Raw genomic sequence first — 8,736 nt, 5'->3', positions numbered from 1 at the left:
AAAAAAACAAGTATTGTTACCATACAATAATAAAAGCGTAGATTATAAATTTGTAGCACAATTAACAAAATTGTGTAGTACGAGTATATAGCATATAAACACGTATACGCTAAAACAATCCTTACATATGCATTTAAGAATCACTCTCACATAACGCAAGAAAGCGCTACTACTACTACCATCACGCCATTTCACCGCAGGGGTAGGCAGAGAGGATGGAACGCCACACTCGTCTGTCCTGACATACACACCTCCCCTCCTTCACATCCATATATCTAGTCCTACATGCCCTATGATTACGCAGACTTTTGACACTACCAGATTTTAGATTCTGATTGATCTGATAAAGTCTTTTTTGGGCGTTCTCGTTCTGTTCTCCCGCTCACATTCGCCACATATATTTTCTTGATCATTCTCTCGTTATCCATTCGCTATACGTACATGTCCATACCACCTTGAAGAAAGCATCTCCCAGAAAACACACAAACCACAATTAACACATTTTATTGTAACGTACATAGAACTATTAGATCCAAAACACAGAAACGTATCAAACAAAACCTTACACATGCCTCTTTTGGTCAAAAAAAACTTTGAAAATTATATTATAAAGTTATACTACCTGCTTCCATTATCCAAAGTCATTAAAATTGGAACTAAATATAAAACAGCTATTTATAAATTGATAATGTGAGTGGTGGATTTGAAATGTGGTATTTTTAAAAATGTGGTATTGTCCGCCTCCGTAGTGTAATGGTCAGCACGCTCGGCTACCGTTCTGGAGGTCCCGGGTTCGATTCCCAGGGGGGTCAAATAAATATAAGTGATTTTTTCACTGTAATATTTATTCAATATTACCCTGGACTGGTACCTGAAACGGAGGGCTGATCACCTTTCCTTCGTGTGTAAACGATCGAGATAACACTGCGTTTATAGCAGTGCCCTATGCACCATTGGGGTGCGGATAAGGATTTTTTATTATTATTATTTTTAAAAATATTTACTTACATATGTTTTTTTGTACTTGTATTTATATTATATTGTTGAATGCAAAAGACTTTAGTATAAAAAAATATAATTGATCGCATCATTCGGCCATCGTCTTTGATTGCATGTCACTAATAATTTTAAATCATATCATTTTATGAACAAATATTATGAGAAAACTCAGTGAGGGTACATTATTTTAATTTGTAATTATGCGTAGAAATAAATATTATAAAATTATAATTCTTGAAACTGAGAAAAAGTCTAATATTTACAACAAATTATGTGTATTTCAAACATAAATGAAATTTTAAACATTAAATTCTTTCGAACGCATTATCTTCCTATCATTCAATAGTCAGGTGAGTTTTAGTTTTCCACACAAATTATGTATGTAAATGTAATTTGTAATTATGTGTATGATGAAATAAAAATTATAAAAATTATAAATATAAAAATATTATTATTTCAATTCTTGAAACAGACTAAATGTCTAATATTTATCACAAATTAAATTAAAAAGATAAATTAAATTTTAAACTCTTTCAAACGCAATCTCTTCCCATGTCATTCAATAGTCAGCTGATGCCAACTGCTGCTAACCGTTATATTCCATGACTTGCCTAGTGGCAGTCAATGTTGAATGTGACGGAGAACAAAACCATATTTTTATATCGAATGGTGTTTTCATAATTTAATGTGCAGTTTGACATATCGCTCGCTCCTTTCAAGAACGTCATAAATCAAAAAACTTGATTTTTCATGAGAACGTTTTTAAAGCTTAAAAATATAACACAATGTATTAAAAATAAATATCAAGCCACTTATTAAACTTTTTACTGTGCAACAGATCTTTTGAGGTAAAACCTGAAGGTTTTTTCTCCATTTTAAATATATTTAGTTTATTTAAAAAAAAAAAATTAAAAGATACCTTTTCTTCAAAATGCAAAAACAACATTTTCTGCCCTGTAGCGGGTAAATGTTAAATTAAAAATATGCCTCTTTTGCTGGGATATAGTATATTTTCTAGGCATTCCGAAAACATGCACAACTGAAAATTGTCAATTTTTGATATATGACGTTCTTGAAAGGAGTGAGCGATATATAAAAGCGTGGGTAGAAAGATCATTCTAAGATTATTTTTGCTTCATTAATAACAATTGAATTATGGCAAGTGAGGATTTTTGAAAGCTAGTGAAAAAATATTTGCAACATTTTGAGTGTCTCCAAATACTTGTTCACAAAATCTTGACTATCTCGAATTACAGGAGTTATTTTCATATTATTTTTTTGAACAAGTATTTAGACACACTCAAAATGTTGTAAATAAATTATCTGGTCAAATTATGGTATAAGCAAATAATAAAAATGAAAATGATGTTTTCTGGCGTTTCTCATGTATGTGATACTGATATAAGAGTTTCTGCTGAATAAAAAGCTTCTTATCATCTCACCAATAGATGTCTCTAGTGAAGTTCTAGTGATTCAATAACAATGTTTCTGAATTGGTTCAAACATATAGAACTTCCAAGAATTTGAGTAGCGTGGTTGTCAATAATGGGTAGAATTGGTGAATGTTAAACGTGTGTAAAGTGATCACTTAAATCAGCCAATGATGGTCGTCAGCTCCGTAAATGCCCAGACTTCCATATTCTTCTTCATCTTTGATGAGATGTCAAAAAAAAATATGAAAAAATATTTGAATCATAAAATGACATTGCGGCATTATCGTTGAAATACCCAGTAATATTTATGTTAATAATGCTCATATCGAAAAATTAGGCATTTGGTTAACATCCTGTTTTCATAAATGAGTGCAAAGTAACCGGTTGAGTTGACTGCAAGTGAACTTAAAATGTTATCAACTTTAACACGCTGTTTTGTTAACGCAGCCTCGCGAAGAAACAATGATGATAAGATCTCTGCAGTAAAGAATGTGGTATAAAGAAATTGACCTCAAGTTATCTTGAATTATATGCCTTTATTATTTATATTTAAAGCATTTACTTTGTGTTTAGTCATTTTTACTTTTTAATAGTAATGCTGGTTTATAATATTACTAAAAAAACTAAAAATTACTAATCACAAAGTAAATACTTTAAATTTTAAAAATATTAATTATACTATAATGGCGAGTACGGTCTAAAAAGTAAATCATTGTAGTTGTGTATAAATAACGCTATTATAGTTACGTGTAGTATTTTTTTTAGATGGAAATTGCATTTATTATTTACCTTGCTTATTATGTACAAGGTTTATAGAACATTTAGTGGATTTTTGTTTCTTCTAGCTAATTAAAAATATGTTTTTATTTGAATCTGTGTTGGGAACAGGAGGGATAATCTAGTGCACGTGTAGTATTGTTTGCATACTTTTGTAGTGATGGTCCTGACGAAGAGGCGTGTACGTCTCGAAACCGGTAGACGAATATCTCGATGAGTGGTTTTATACTAACATTACTAAAAAAGTAACACCCTTTAGTTCAATAACACAAAAGTCACTGTCCATATGACATTGAGATAGATAAAAAGAAAACTATTCGTTGCCAAAATATATGCATTTACAGAAATAAAAATAAGTTTTTTTTTCTGGAACCTAAAGCGCAGGACTGATCACATTGCCGTCGTGAGATCAATGACCAAGTTTACACTGTATCTTTTGGATGCTGTGCTTTTGATAGCACTGAATGAGGATAAAGCTCTGAAGAAAAGTGTATACTAAAGTGTCAACGGAAGGTCTTTTGCTCCGATCATTTTATATAGTTTTGGGACGATATTCATTTAAGACAGTATCAATATTGCCGCCAAAAAATTGAGAGATAATTGAATCTGAAGTACATGTATTTTAAATAATTCAATGAGAAAAATTCTTTACAATTATTATATGAAATTGTAAATACCTGTTTTGTATAGATAAATATGTAGATATATCAATGTCACAGGCAAGGGTTCGATTCCCGCCAATTGTATAATCTTCAAGAAATAAAGGTAGGTACGGGTGTTTGTATTGTATTTTTCAAATTAATCTTCCTTATCCTACAAAAAAAAACGTTTTGCGGTTTATTCTATAAAAAAACGACCATTTTTCTTTTATTATATATGAAAAAGACGGATAGACCGACACGTAAAATATGAGACACGTTTTTACGCTACTTTTTCCTCAAGGAATTCGTATACCTTTGTGATAGATTGCAGAAACTTGTACGAGTGCGGATATCAACCCCGAGTGCCATTGTTGCTATTCTCATTTTTCTCTCGTGTAGTACCTACCATTCCTCCTTCATTTCCTGTCCCATATAGCAGCAAGGTCTTTCAACTCTAGCGATGTGACAAATGGGTAACTGTTTGTTTTTCGGTTACCGGATTGAGATGGTAATCGTAACCGTTTCCCGATTAATACATATTTCTTTCCAGCTTAATTTGTTGATATCAAACTGTCAAATGAATTATTAGGAGCTAGAAATACTCAATTCGCAACCAAGTTTGTGCACTGGTTGGCGTCATCAACTTAATTAACAAGAAACCCAATTAATTAACGACTTCCTGTAAAGAAGTCTTTTATTTACCCGGCTTATTAATTCGATCGCCCATATCTACTTCACCTTGAATTCTATGGCTAAAAATGTGTTCCACTCCTTGATCAAATGGGAGCTGGTAGCCGACAAAAAAGCCAGGAGACAGTTTGTGGACTCCATTTGCTCCACATAGGGAGCGGATATGGTTTAACAATCTATAATACACTATTCGTCACTTGGTCGCGAATATGGACCAGATTTAGTTTATGTATTAATAATCACAGATTTTTTTTAGTATTTTATTAACAAAAACACATAAAAAATTAATATTGTGACAATTTTTTATGTGTTGTCATTAGTCATGGCATTTTCAAACGAATGTGAAGATCAAATGGAATGTGTTTGATTTAAAAATTAGTACATAAATTAAAATGGAGTTCTACAAATTAAACGCCAAATCAATAAATATTTTTAAGGGAACCTTTTATAGTAAACGAGAGCCGAAAAAGTTGAAATCTTTAGAAATAAGATATTAAAATTTCATAACCGTTTTATAAGTTGCAATTTCGCACGAGCAATTTCGATGCCAACCAAAGTATTATTGCTATCGTAAACTGGGTAAAATATGTTTTATTTACATTATAGACAACAACAAGAACGGGTTTTACGATTCCGCAAATTCAAATGACAGTTTGGTCGGACGCGGACGGCCGCATTTGGTTCAGTTTAGCCGAGGTTCTAGATAAATTCTATTGGGATTGACTGTGAAAGATGGCGTATGCAATTTCGGTACCTACGGCTAGATGTATGGTGTATTATAGTCCTCGTGTCGTCATGTGCCCCTTCCAGGCGGCCGCGGACCAACCAGCGCTCGAAGACTTTCTCTTTTGCTCGGTGTCGATGTACCGCAATCTTCGGTTTCACCAGTAAGTCCGCGAGACGCCGATTGTAGTCGTCGTGTCTGCGTGTGAACGTTTTCCGAACGCGCGTGCGCGGAATCGATAATAATCGACACGCGAAAGTGAGGTTACAACCTAATTTGTGTCAAATCTTCCCAATTTTTCGGTTACTTTTCAAATACGGAACTCCAGCGATTTTTCAAAATTTCTTCGCTGGCCTATTCCATAGACAAAATACATTTTTTTTTATCGTGTAGGTACTTTCATTAACTAATTCAAATTGGAAAATATAACTTTTTAAAACAACAATAATTGAAGTTATGTGCCTATTTATACGGCGGCTGAGAGTTTGACACAGTACGGATTGGCTTTCTAATAGGAAAGAAAAACATATTTTTTCAAGTTGGATACCAATTTAGTGGGTATGTAAGAAAAACAATCAATTTATATATATATATATATATATATATATATATATATATTATACATATATATATATATATATATATATATATATATATATATATATATATATATATATATATATATATATTTATATATATATACATATATATATATATATATATATATATATATATGTATTTACATATTTATACACATATGCATATGTAAAAATTTTTAGCGGTATAGATGTATTAGTTATTCAATTGAGGTTTCTGAATGATTTTTCTTAGTAATCATCGATTCTTAGAAGTCTATAAGACAGAAAAATGCAATGGTGACATGTTATTTTAAACACTTTTTAAATGCGGGTACCTACAAATAACATATTTTAAAATTCTTTATAATATACATGTATATATATATATATATATATATATATATATATATATATATATATATATATATATATATATATATATATATATATATATATATATATATATATATATATATATATATATATATATATATATATAAATATACACATTTATGTATTTAAAATATTAACAGAGATTCCCCTTCACAACACATCGTTCAGATCTCAAATTTTTACATGATGATGTTTGGTGATTATTGCAAAATAGGGGAGAGTTTAAAATAAAATCATGTCTATGCTTTTTAGTATAGTTTTTAATTTGTGCATTATAGTAGAGATAATTTTGACCCAAATAATGTATACTTAATGTGAAACACAAAAACCATTTGTTCTTACGTATACGAGTAAAAAATTAGGTATTATTAATAAAAGGAGTTTAAAAAAATCCACACATGGATCCATTGGTACTTCACCATTGCATAATAATATAGTAACACATGTATACATATATGTTTATTGTATGAACCTAGTTACCACAAAGTTAACAATGCTTTTAATAAACAAAATATCGTTCATTTCAAACACAATCTTGTCCAAAAAGATTCGTTAGAAAAATTACAGCTTATTTTTTCTTTGTGCGTGAATAATTAACAGTTAAGGCTGAGATCTCAAATGTCAACGCGACTGGCCGTTCTAGGGGCTAGACGTGTTTCTTCGCGCATTTTATTTACAAGAAAAACTTATTTTTTCAATACAAAAACGGTGTTTTAATCAAATATTCATTTAAGTCAAGTGTTACCCGGGATTAAAGAAAATTATGTTGCGATTTATCGTATATTGCGCCTTAAAGAAACGTTGACTTATTTGCATATTTTGATAAAATGTACCATGCATTTATGCTATATATTCGTCTATAAGTACATTATGCAGTTGCTCATCTTAGACAAGCTTGTACAAGGAGTACGTTCATAACCTCGAATTTCGTGGACAATGAAGGTATTCTTATTTTTCGTCTCACAATGAATAGTACTTACTATCAACCCTTAAATTCTATTCTCATATCACCGTACTTCAGTATCGCATACATCATCTAAAAATCATTTAAATTATTCCACTTCTTTTTCAGATAGCCCTCTAGTGTAGTATTTTACAAAAATGACGTACTATAAATCATTCAAAACGGTTATCATTATAATGACATATATCATTAATGATCTAGATAACACCGCGTCAATCCATTGTATGTTTTAAGGTGTATGTTACAGGGGTTAAAAAAAATATTAACCCTAGATAACAAGACATTCGTAAAATTTACAACGGACACTTAATTTGTGGGGAGCACCGAGGCAACACATATGAAGAACGTAGTAACAACTATCATGAGTTAATTTTTTTGGATGTTCGTATTTAATATCCTTCCGCTTCCGTGGTGTAATGGTCAGCACGCTTGGCTACCGTACTGGATGTCCCGGGTTCGATTCACAGGGTGTGGTTAAATAAGTTTAAGTGATTTTCACTGTAATATTTATTCAATATTACCCCGGACTGGTACCTGAAGCGGAGGGCTGATCACCTTTCCTTCACGTGTGAAAGATCAAGATAACACTGCGTTTATATGATGCAGTGCCCTATGCACCATTGGGTGCAGATAAGGGTTAGGAGAAGGATTTAATATAAGGTTTACAAAAAATAGGTTGCACTTATTAAAAAATTGGTTTTCTTATTTATTTTTTTTACAAAAATGTTAATAAAATTAGTATATAACCACTCACCGTTGGTTTTCATTAAACTTTTTTGGTAGATTGTGAGTTTTATTAACGTCGTTCACAATAGTCCCGTATTAAGGTAGTTTGGAAATTCGGAAATAACCCCATGGTCTAGAACTAAATTGAATTTTCGGTATTCTAAAAATCTAATTATTCTGAAATAATAGTTCCGTGTTAATGAACAAAGTAAATAGGAAAAACTTAAATTTTGTGTGTCCAACTTTTGAGACATGCTGTATATTCTGTCACGGCCCTCATTAAATGTTTTACATCGTTGCGGATACAGTGCTAATGAGTATGACTCAATGCTAAACCTGAGTTTAAAAAACTCTCTAAGTTTTAGCGGACATAAGACAGTTTTATACTGAACGTACTTGCTTACGAGTATACAGGTGGGTACTTCAAAGGACTTCTCCAATCCGGATCTGAATATCACGAATTCGATCCGTAGCTTCGTCAGGTGAAAACTAAATAACACTCTCCTTATCATTTCACTTATTCATTGTTCACTTTGTGTTATACTAATTGTGTTATATTACCATACCACAAAGTTAATAATGTTTTTAATACAATATAGAAAATTTAGTAATTTACTAATATTATTAATTTTTGGCATCTCATCAAAGATGAAGAAGAAGAATATGGAAGTCTGAGCATTTACGGGGCTGACGACCGTATAGGCTGGTTACTTAAACCAGCCTATGATCACTTTACACACGTGTAACATTCACCAATTCTACCCATTATTGACAACCACACTACTCAAATTCTTGGAAGTTCTATATATAT

At 31.4% G+C, this 8,736-nt stretch overlaps 1 protein-coding gene and 1 long non-coding RNA gene across 3 annotated transcripts in view; one reads left to right on the top strand and one right to left on the bottom strand.

Moving 5' to 3' along the window:
- LOC148300289 (uncharacterized) overlaps positions 1 to 5,242 on the bottom strand; it is a 9,198-nt gene extending 3,956 nt beyond the window's left edge. The window contains exons 1-2 of the long non-coding RNA XR_015838956.1: positions 4,983 to 5,242; positions 3,887 to 4,022 (exon numbers count right to left, since the gene is read on the bottom strand). This is a non-coding gene — a long non-coding RNA (uncharacterized LOC148300289). The remainder of the gene's footprint in view (positions 1 to 3,886; positions 4,023 to 4,982) is intronic.
- A 205-nt stretch (positions 5,243 to 5,447) lies between these two features.
- The window catches only part of Duox (dual oxidase), a 160,697-nt gene continuing 157,408 nt past the window's right edge, over positions 5,448 to 8,736 (top strand). For both annotated transcript variants that reach the window (XM_088275010.1, XM_088275009.1), the window contains exon 1: positions 5,448 to 5,822. The gene's annotated coding sequence lies outside the window, so the exon portion shown is untranslated. The remainder of the gene's footprint in view (positions 5,823 to 8,736) is intronic.

This window comes from Brachycentrus maculatus, unplaced genomic scaffold (assembly GCF_059751285.1).
Source record: "Brachycentrus maculatus isolate JH-2025_06_01 unplaced genomic scaffold, ASM5975128v1 h1tg000757l, whole genome shotgun sequence".
Classification (NCBI taxonomy): Eukaryota; Metazoa; Arthropoda; class Insecta; order Trichoptera; family Brachycentridae; genus Brachycentrus; species Brachycentrus maculatus.
The sequence above is the reverse complement of the archived record's forward strand: the minus strand, read 5'-3'. Positions and strand labels throughout refer to the sequence as shown.